The sequence below is a fragment of the Taeniopygia guttata genome, chromosome 4 (assembly GCF_048771995.1).
Source record: "Taeniopygia guttata chromosome 4, bTaeGut7.mat, whole genome shotgun sequence".
Taxonomy (NCBI): Eukaryota; Metazoa; Chordata; class Aves; order Passeriformes; family Estrildidae; genus Taeniopygia; species Taeniopygia guttata.
This window is the reverse complement of record NC_133028.1, coordinates 12,318,906-12,329,728: the sequence shown is the minus strand read 5'-3', so window position 1 is coordinate 12,329,728 and position 10,823 is coordinate 12,318,906. Positions and strand designations below refer to the sequence as shown.

Genomic DNA, 10,823 nt, shown 5'->3' with positions numbered 1-10,823 from the left:
GAAAGATTTTTCCAAGCATGGAGAACAGAAATGAAGAAAAAACTTGCAGAGCAAGGCAAAGTAATAGAGGTCATTATTTCTGGAGAAGCAGCTAGATGGATTATTGTAGGACATAAAACCAGTGAGATATGCAAGAGTCAGTCACTGATCCAGGAGAGCATCAGCTGGGCAGGAGGACATCAAGGATTCCTGGTGATGAGAGGTATTCAGAGCCCTTGCATACTCCCTAGGTCAGCTCTCCATCTTGGATCAGAAACTGGTAAATGCTCAGACTTGCTCTTCATTCAAAACAACACCAAAAGCTTTCTGCAGCCTTTGTAAGACATTATACAGTAATTCTGCTTCTGCCATAGGTGCATCCAAACAAAATTGGTTTTGGAATTCTTTCTCTTTGCATCATTTAGAAAAGCCCAGGCTGTACTGCAAACACAGAAAATCCATTGCAGTTCATTCTTATCTCCAGGCAAAGAAAGGGAACATTACTTGAGTCTCCATAGATCACCTTCTTTTTGATTAATGTCTTTGTAGCCTAAGTGCAATCAAAACAACGCTCAACAGAACACACTTTCAGCCTTTGCTATCCACACCTTCCAAGGATTTTCAGGACATAAGGTACTTTTTCATTTCTAATTAACATTACAAAGAGAAGTATGACTTAGTACCAACAGAGCCAGCCTTGTATTTTGGGATAGTCTGAAATACATCCCTGTCTCTTCCAGTCATACATGAAGTTTCTTTTCTGTGATCCTACCACTGTGCATAGGCTCTGGGGAGGATCAGGAGTCTCTAGGTTCTCCTAAAATCTACCTTTATTTTAGAATACAGAGAGGTTGTAATTTTAGTTCCTCAATTGGTTGCAGAGGAGCTACCCACTGTTACCAGGTGTCAGTTTATCGACTTGTTCAAAAGGAATAATGTCCCTAAAGCATCAGGGACAGTTGTCACAGAAAACTGTGCTTGAAAAAACTATCACTGAAAACTGGTGTGGCTAGAATTATGGAAAACTGATTCAAACTTCATTCATTCAATGAACTTAAATTTTTTTGCACTTTAGTGATCATAACTTTTGTTATCCATCAATTCAAATTTAAACTAAGTTCTCTAATTTTCCAAACTGTGGGTTAAAGAATATTTGTCAAACAAGCACTTCTAGACTAGGAAAATTTACAAATGTAAAACCATTATTTGCATAATATTTCCTTCAATTTTATTATATTTTTCTTGAAATATTAGCTGCCAATTATTCTGTCTCATTTTGTCACTCTTCACTTTCTCTTTCACATTCTTTTCATCCTCTTTGTCTATCCTTGCTCCTTCTTATGTGAATTATTCACCCCATTCATTCACTGTCCACCTGAAGTCTTTATGAAACCTTGTGCTCCTTGCAGTTTTATTTCGCTGACAAATTTATCCTCCACCCTTCTCTTATTCTTTTTTTTTCATACCACTTGTCTAACTAAGAAGTGTGTAACATAAATCACTACTGAATTGTTTTTTAATTACTCTGGTCAGAGAGGAATTCTCTCTTGTGAAATGCTTGAGGAAAATCAGAAAGGTCTTCATGATGTTATTTTACCAAAGAAAAGTATCGACCAAGCATTTCCAGGGCTTAAGCACAAAGGTGCAATTTCCAACCACACATCACAGATATTAAAAAGCAGCTGAGCCTTTATCAATACTTTACCTTAGAGTTTCAGCATGGGTATTTCTGATGCTCAGAAATTTGTTGACCTCCCACTCTTTGGTAGGACTAAAGTACATGGTTGAGCAACAGTGCAGACGCTGGGCTTGTCCTCCTTCACATCACAAGCAAAATCAATTTTAGTCACCAACACAAAAAACTGATAATGCAGAAGGTCATTAAACAAAACTGATTTCTCTGTGACATTGGAACCTCAAAGGAAACCTTGAAAATGAAAGTGATGACTGTGCACTGCTCTCTAAGCCAGGACCAAATAATTTCCAGCATAACAAAGATCAGTGATCCATATTCATGCACTCGCTCAATGTTCTCCAATCTTTTACCACCTCTGTGAGGCACCAGCATTTCTTTGTTCTAGCTGCTCCCAGTCCATCACATCTGCACTTGTTCGTCCTGTGCTAAGTATCAGGAAATTGTAAGACCACAGGAAAGAACCTCAGAAGGTGATTTAGATCAACCTACTCAGAGTCAGTTCAAAAGTCAGAGCAGTTTGCCCAGGGTTTACCTAATCAAAGCTTGAAAAACTCCTGGGGTGGAGAATGCACAGCCTTCGTGGGCAGCCTGTCCCACTGCTGGGGTGTCCTCCTGAGGGAAATGCTTTTCCTATATCCAGTCTGCACTTTTGTTTCATCTTACACCCACTGTGTCTCACCATCTCACCAGGCATCACTATGAAAAGTCTGGCTCCCTCTGCTCCGTGGTTCTGTGTTTCTCAGTTGCTTCCTCACATTTTCGTGAAGGCTGTTATGAGGTGCCCCCAAAGCCAGCTCTTCCCCAGGGTGAACCAGCCTAGACCTCTTGGCCTCTCACAGGACAAGTGGTCTGCTCCCTCAAGTATCTAAACTTCCATTTTTTAGGAAGCGCAGAGAGCTCATACTAGTGGAAAAAAAACTAGTGCTGACCACCTTTTAAAGACAGCTGTCCTCCTGGACTCCTCCACTCCAATCAGCTCCCTGGAGAGCTCTGTGCCCACTGCCAGGATCCATTGTCTCCATCCCCTGCACAGCACAAGGTGGATGGAAATAATCTTCCTCCCATTAAGGAGGTACAGAAGTAAAAGCTTTGCTAAAACTTTGAGAGTGCGCACCAAAGTTGGAAAGGAACGAGCCAATATAGAGACTTTAAAGATAAACAACATCTGGAAGGAAGAAAACTAAGAGCGTTAGGACTGTACACACAATCCTAAAATCTCAGAAAGTACCTGTGCTCATTTAGATTGGAAAAGACTTTTCAGATCATTGAGCCCACCTGTAATGAATGCACACAAAGATTTGACGTTAAATAGTTCCTTCCATTTAGAAGACAGAAATAGTAAAAGGAGGCTGTTATTTTATTTTGGTTATCTGAAAGAAGACATGAAACATGGTGATACCACTGTAAAAAGATGTTTAAATGATGCCTGATATCTGAGGTGGGTTTGGGTGGTGGACCATCATGCACTTCCAGCTGCTCAAGTGTGACTTCAGAAGATCAGTCAATGCATTCTGGGGGCATTTGCCCAGTGTGTAGCCCACAATTAAAGATCTCAAGTCAGCAGTAGCTGCTCAGTACCTCAGCCCTGATGTGCAGGGCCAGAAACACCGTATTTCCATTGGTTTGTAGCACAAGACGTATTTAAAGTGAAGAAACTGCATAATTGAAGGAATTAATAAAATTTCTTTATACCCAGCAAAAAATTGCATATTTTTGCCATTTGAGAAAAAATATTTGAAGAAGATCCCAAGCAACACCTTAAAAGAGTTTCTGCTGTAAATATAAAAGAAGTACTTTGCTGTGCCTCTGCCCTTATCAAGGATCACAAACTACTCTTTCTTTAGAACCACTGAAGCACCACTGGTTTCTATCACTATGCAGGAGCTACAATAGCACAAATGAGAGAAAATGCCAGGCAAGAGGGCTTATGCTATTTTTTAATATATTATAATTTAATTACTGATATTTTACTTGGTCTAACTTATATCATCATTACCATCCAGTCATTTTATAATTTCTATTAACTATAGAAAATCAATGTGTCTGTGGCAAGCATACACTTTAATAGAAAATTATCTACCATAAATTGTTTAATATGTGTTTTATAGTACTTTGCTTTAAAATATAAACATCTTAATTTAGAAAAAAAAATATTACTTGCAAATAGGAAAACTGGAAAAAAAGAAAGTGATTACAAGAAAGGAAAGATTGCAAAGCTTCATTTTGCAATAATACACATGGGATCCCTCAGCTGATTGGTAAATAAATGCACATAACTAAGAGCATGGTCTTTACAAAAAGATTTGATTTCTGTGCTTGGTTAAAAAAAAAAAAAGATCAAATAGTATTCAGTGTAGTCTTCTCATTCACAAATTGCTGCCTCTAAAATGCATTTCTTCTTAATGGATTCCCTTTGCAGCTCAAGAGGTGTGAATCTCATTAAACTCTCAATGAAGACGTATCGATCCCAATAATAACCAATGACCAACAGAGCTTGCGTATATCTCAGAGGAAAGGAATTGCATCCAAGGGGAAAAAACCCAGCAACCAACTAACCAACCATGAATACTGAACACCACAAATAAATTATGTCCTCTTCTGTTTGAAAATGATATTATGTATTTCTACATTCTTGTGCTTAATAAAAGCATTAAATACTAGAAAAGGTTACATATATAGATCTCATTCAACATAATTTCTCTGGCTTTATGTCAGTTTCTTTCTTATGAAACTAATGGTGCAATCCTGGAAAAATTAATTCATGAATGATAAATGATCCTTGTCTTACTCAACTCTATGGAAAATACATTATTTTCATTAACAGTAGAATATGGACAATATATAACAACACAAGCTGCTATTTAATGCTACAGAGCTCTTCATAAAAATGTCATACACACACAGACTCATTTTCGCACTGCTTGGAGAAAAACAACTTAGGAGTCTTAATTAAGGTTGGGTAACTATAGTGAAGAGGACTTGAAAATGTGAACCTTAGAAATGTGCACGGACAGTTGAACTCACTATTGTGCTGAACATTCCAGGAGTTCATGTCTTCTGTTAATGGCCCATAAATATATATATAATATATTTGCTTTCAAAAAATGTTCTCTAGAACAATATTCCTGCAATCTTTTGCAGCTCTGAGATGCAAATGCTTACAGAAGATCCCTGATGTCTAAGCTCCAGCTCATCAAATATTCCACAACTTTGCAGGCAGGCAGCAGTAACATACATACACACATCTGAGATCAATTGCTAACCCAAAATCCCCAACATGCAGCCAAGGATAACTAGCTTGCCAAGAGGCTTAGGGTGAAACGTGCTGATATGAGGCAGTTCAGCAATTTAAAATGACAAACTAGGAAACCTTGAAGACTGATCACAGATTGTTGGAACACACACATAAAAAAGGAAAAACCAGTTGGATTTTTTTTTTTTTAAGATAGTCTTCACCCTGTGCTAGTCCTTATCAAAGAGTGGCCTTATTCCAATTTAAAATAAGAAACAATTAAAATACCTTTACATTCAGAGGAACTTCCACAGGACTCTATTTACTTTGCTGATTTGATTTTCCTGTAATGTCACTGCCTCATTTAGACAGCTCCAAGCTTTTATTAGCCTTGAAAACCTAACAGCATTTATTAAACACAGGTGCTTTTTTTGTGGTAAATTATGCAGATGAACTTAATGTTATTTACATTTCTCCCATTAAGACAATCATAAATTTAAAGGCTAATGTAAATGAGTTAACACCATACTACAGAGACAGTATGATATGTCAACAGCATGATATGTCCAAATACAATGGCAGAGTGGTACCTTCTGTGTATCAGGCACATTGCTTTTGAGAAGCATCTCACAAGAATAATGCAACCCAGTACAATGAAAAAGCAAATTCCAGAAGGATTATCTTGTCAAGTCAAAAATGAAGAAAACCTCCATCATGTGCATGTTTTGCTGAGGTTAAAGAAGTGAGCATTGTCAAGAAATTACCTACAGTAACAGACAATAGGAACAACCCACAACGAATAGTTCACATTAATATAATCCACTGTGTGCTTCAGTGCTGTAACACATCCAGTTACAACATGCTGTTCCTTCCAGTGCTGAAAATGTAACACACAGATTGACCTACAAGGGTCCCACAGCCTCCCTCCCCTGAAAAAAAATCCAATAAAAGTGTGTTCAACTTGGTTAATTTCACATCCTTCCCCTTTCAGTTTCTCAGGGAGGCACCCTTAACATAGAAATCACCATGGTAAGATGTGTACAACAGATCTTGTGGTCCCATTCCCCTAATATACAGACTGTAGCATTGGTCAGCAGACTGATCTTGCATCATAATAACTGCCTCCTCTCCTGTCTGCTGGCAATGTGCAATATCATGCTCACAGAGCAGCTGTAGAACACCACTGGAACAGATATATTTGCAATAGGTAGCAGCCATGAACCTTGCAAGTACAGCCATGATAATATGAAAGACCTGCTGGGATTGAAGAGCACAAAGTGTGAGCAGGACAAAATAAGGCCCTTGGAAGTGGGGGCTGTTTGAGCCCTTCAGTCTCTGGAACATGCTGCCTCCTTCCGAGGCAACCCTCCCAGGCAGTTCTGTTCACATCTGCACGGTAACAGCTGCACACAAGACCAAGTGTATTCATCTCAGGAACAGCACCCTCTGGGCCAGAGGGGCTTTGTCCTGGGGACACCAGTGATGCCTGCAAATGCAGACCTGCCCATTGTCCTTCAGGAATTTTAATGATCTGAAAAGTACTGCAAATATCCTACAGAATACCATTAATTTAAATTATTTGACTTAAGGGAAGTCACAGGCTTTTTTTTTTTTAAGTCAAGGTCATTAAGAATAGCTCACTCAATATGAGACAAGATTTTATGACTCACAGGAGACTGGAAAAATCAGCAGCAACACTGCATATTTAAAGTATAATGTTTAGTCATCAAAGACACTTTCAGAGTTATTGCCTCCTCCTTAGACACATTTTTTTTAATTGTTACAACAGAGCTGCAGCAGTAACAAAGAAATATCTTCCCCTAAAATGCACAGTCATAGGAGTAACTGATCAGCAGGTCTGCCTTGCTGCTACCAGCCTAAGAAAAACAGGCAAGTGAATTCACATTTTAGCAAAGCATTTTTTATCTCACAGCCTCTCCAACCATGCAGGGAATAATGATGTATATTCATCCAGAGCAGATTAAGCAGCATCTGAAGAAGAGGATTTCTAGATGCTCTGCACCCCATAGCAAAACCTTAGGAAGACACAAATATTTTAGCATTACTGTTTTACTTTGTTTTCCTTGCCTGATCTTTATAAAGTCCTGACAAATTCCAGAATAACTGCTAGAGTAGGTCAGATTTAATTTTTTTTTTAAATAGTAATCAAAGCAGTATCATTACAAGTCTGTGAGCAAGTCATAGGCTTTCTGTTCCCAGATGACCCACTGCAGATCCGTGTGTCAGCCTGCACAGCCCTGTCAGACAGACGCAGAGGATGCACAGCCATGGTCCCAGGATCAGGAGGGTGATGGTACTTCTGAACACCTCATGGTAGAGCCAGACACACCACTTGTCACTTCCAAAGCCTCCAGACCAACAGTGAATCTTGCCCAGCCACAGAAATCTAAACACTGCAGAGTTTAATAACTGTGACACATTGCACTTAAGTTGCAGTTACTGCAACTTATTTTAATGCATCATCAACAGTAAAAGCCTAGATAGTTTTATCACAAATTAAACCCCTTGGAAATTTTTCAGTAAAACATCTGCTACTCCCATTGATATTTACAGATGCAAATCAAGTTTCTCTGGTCCAGCGTTATCCCTGTGATGGAGGATTCAGAATGCAGCATATGACCTACATAGCAGGAATTCGAACTTTGTTATAATGCTGTCCCCCTGAGCACTGAAAAATTTGGAAATCAGACGAGATGAACACAGTGGCCCAGATTCTCTCTGTCATTTGGGTAATTTTGCATTGCATCATTAGTCCTAATTCACCCTGCAGTGACCACAGTCATGACGGTGAGCCACAGGGCACATCATCCTCCAGCTCTATGTCTAGGAAAAGCAAGAGGATGCTCACCTTCCTTGACTCCCCAGCTGCTAAAACATCACTCTGTAGCTGTAGATTATAAATATAAATTACAGCAACCTTTAGGATCCTATAACTCACATGGCAATATCTACTGAATTTTGAGTACATGCTTGGGGCCCATGTGTGCCCATAAAATTCTCCTGTGCACACTGTTTGGACCAATATCTCTACTCAGACACAGATCTCAGGGTCAATACTAAAGCAAGCATGGGAAGAAGGGAAAAAACACAGGATACCAACATGTATTTCATTCTAGCCAATACATCAGTCAAGAGCCTTCCTGGAATAATCACATTTTCCAATACCTTCAGGACAGCTGGGGTTTGTAGGCCATCTGACTACAGGCAGGCTAGAGCTGTGTGAAGAGCTGCAGGTGACCCACATCCCAACTTCAGAGATATTGGAATAGTGTAAATATTTCTTTGTCCTCTCTTCTGCCTCACTGAGCTTTGTACCCACAATATCAGCAGGAAAGGGGTGCAGGACCTCCAGGATCAGGTGTTGACATGTTAGGATTACTGCGTGGGGTTATTAAAAGTGGTCAGAAAAAATTTTAATAGCACATTTGACTTTGATGACACTGCAGAAATCACACCAAATTTCCTGCCAGGTCCTCTTCCCTGTTCTTCAAGTGTATTCCTGACAAGTTGACAGAGAGTGGGAGTTAGAAGTTATTGCTTTAGGATTATCTCAGAGATTGCAGAGCTCCTAAGCTGCTGGCTCCTCTACAGATCTCATTAGGCAGAACGCCAAGAAACTCAGAGCAGAGTATCTCTGCCCATCAACTCCAAGGCTGCCAGCTCTCTGTTAGCTCACAAGGCAGAAAGAAAAGAAGCAAGAGCCTGGAAGCCCTGGAAATGTGTAACTCCTTGGCACCCTAGGCAGCCAGAGGATCCAGACAGAATTCCTCAAGCTGGGGACCCCACAGCCTTTATGTCTCTAGTTCTAGATATCATTACCTTCAGACTGGATGATTGTCGTAGGTCACTTCCAACAGAAAATATTCTATTTTATTCACTAACAATGAAAAAAAGACTAATTTTCATTTCAAATCAGAATACAATAAAATTAAATAAATCCACCAAAATCCTCTGCAAATTGCCATGAACTTCTTTCATGCTGCACCATTTGAATAATAGGCTGTAATGGCTGGTGTACAACACATCTTGTGGTCCTATTACCCAAATATACAGACTGTAGCATTAGTCAGCAGACTGACCTTGCATCATATTAATTGCCTCCTCTCCCATCCTCTTTGTCCCAAGTATGTGAGCCCTCCCAATTTAAATTTAAAAACCAAGCCCCTTAGGGAATAACACATTTTGTGGAGTTTCCCATTGTAAACATACCTGGATTTTCTATCTTCGTGTAAGCTAAATTGAATAGGATTTATTTTTCTGAAACTCCTATTACACAAAGCTCTATATGCAGGTCAGCAGGCTTATGTAACAGTGATGCATCTGGCTCTCTGTCCCACATAAGTAAGGCAGAATATGCTGTGACTGCTACCTAACCTTGTTCACTGCTCATCAAAGGCTCATATCCATCTTTTTTTTTTTCCCTGTTAAGGGAAACCCATGGAAACCACAGTCTTCTAAAGACCAACTTTTCCAAAGACCTGTAATCATTACATGTTCCCCACAGGGTGTTTCCAAACAGACACACTGGATCATTTTCATGAGGCTTTTTAATTTTTTTTTTTTTTTAATTCACTAGTGCTCATCTATTCAAGTTAAGTTTTGTTTCTGGAAAGAAGGTGTTTTGATTTAATTCATATTAGTTGTATTTTAATATAATCTTCTAAACTTAGTTGCTATCTTGTGAGGTCACTCCAGCATATATTCTTGCAGCTGTTTCTTGTTCTGCATTTTCCTTTGACCTTTTCCATTTTGTCACACAGCCACCAGTCACCCCAGTGAAATGCTCATGGAAGTGGTCAGAGATTCATACCCACAAGGCACAGAATGGAATAGTCTATCTAGTCTCAGATATTGTAAAAATCTTCTCTCCATTTAAACCAGGTCAAGCTATCTTGCAGGGAACAGAACACAAGTCAACAGCAAGTGCCCAGCTCTTTGGGCACTGAGAGGAAGCATGCACAGACCCATGACACACTCATACATACTTGAGAACAGCAAATTTGGCCTACTGCAGCAGGCACAGTAATGTGCTTTATTCAGCTATCAAATACATGTAGACATCTATGCATATCCCAGATCTAGATCAAGCACTTAACTCTAACTTGTACCTCTAGCCTCCAGCTAGTGGGGAAATGAAACCACTGACTTTCTATAAAGATGAAAATATAGGTACCATGCAAGGTGATCTACCAGGAGCAAGGAGTGCAGCCCACGCCTGCAGAATGGTGGATGTGTCCAGAATGGCCTTAAAGAAAGATCAGAGGCTGTTCTAACAAGACAAATTAGCACATCTAACAAGCACAAACTAGAAAGTCCAAACAGGGATTGGCACGTAAACTGGCAGGCTGACTGCCAGACAAGCCTTTGACACCTCTCAGGGGTTCTGATGCTGAGGAGCATTTGTGAAGGAGGATTTCTCTCCCATTACTCCCAAATCTGAGACTTTTCAGAATAAATGGTCTATTCTGCAGATACAACTTTACACTTGTTTTGGTGTCTAATTCCATTTTTACAAATAAAATATTGACACTAGGCCAGGAAAATAATTCAATATCAAGTTCACCAAAACCAATGGTATTCTCTGCAGAAGTGTAACACCAAAACTCCCTAAATCCACATCTGCAGTAATAATCCAGAGCACGGCCTGTTTAGATCATGCACAGAGCAGGCTCATCCACTGAGCAATCAGATACTTAGTTAATATATGCAGTGCTATACTAAACCCAGTTAATCAACAGCGTCTATTCTAAAAGCAGAAAAAAAATCTGTGTGTCTATCACACTCCATCAGCTTTCCCCACTCACTTTAAGCAATTAGTTTCAAAGACTTCCTGACTAAATTTACATAAAATGCATCCTTCCCACCTACACTTTGTTAAAGCATTATGCTATAATT

At 39.5% G+C, this 10,823-nt stretch overlaps 1 protein-coding gene across 2 annotated transcripts in view; it reads right to left on the bottom strand.

Moving 5' to 3' along the window:
- C4H4orf50 (chromosome 4 C4orf50 homolog) overlaps window positions 1-10,823 on the bottom strand; it is an 85,880-nt gene that overhangs the window by 5,158 nt on the left and 69,899 nt on the right. The gene's annotated exons all lie outside the window — the stretch shown is intronic.